General features: G+C 28.4%; 1 protein-coding gene across 2 annotated transcripts in view; it reads left to right on the top strand.

Annotated features, from left to right (window-relative positions):
• The window catches only part of MAP4K3 (mitogen-activated protein kinase kinase kinase kinase 3), a 295,533-nt gene that overhangs the window by 241,371 nt on the left and 53,715 nt on the right, over positions 1–447 (top strand). The window lies entirely within an intron of this gene.

Below are 447 nucleotides of genomic sequence, written 5' to 3'. Positions count from 1 at the left end.
TTCTCTGTGCTGGGTTCATTTTGTTTGTGCATTTTCTTGTAAATTGCTTCACTACTGTTATTTTAGTATTTACAAAAAGTTCATGATTTTCTCTTTTCTTAATTTAATATGAAGGTATTTAATTTTCTTTGCAGTTACCCTGTAATTTATTAATTTTTCTCCTTTTAAAAAAAGAGTACTGTAACCAAAGAGAGAAAAGAGGGGTAGTAAAATAAAATCATAGAAAAAAATAAAAGAGAGAAAATAAAAAGAAGACGACCTAAGTACATTTAGGGAAAGAGTGAATAAAAGGGAAAGATCAGAGAGTAGTAAGAAAAAAAGGAATAAAGAGGGATTTAAAAAAAGGAAAAACAGAAGCAGCAGTGGTTGGGAAAGAGAAGAAGAAAGAAAAGAAAAAATGAAAGAAAAGATAGAGAAGAAAGAAAGCAAAAAGCAAAAGACACTAAA

This window comes from Chrysochloris asiatica, unplaced genomic scaffold (genome assembly GCF_000296735.1).
Source record: "Chrysochloris asiatica unplaced genomic scaffold, ChrAsi1.0 scaffold00024, whole genome shotgun sequence".
Classification (NCBI taxonomy): domain Eukaryota; kingdom Metazoa; phylum Chordata; class Mammalia; order Afrosoricida; family Chrysochloridae; genus Chrysochloris; species Chrysochloris asiatica.
The sequence above is the reverse complement of the archived record's forward strand: the minus strand, read 5'-3'. Positions and strand labels throughout refer to the sequence as shown.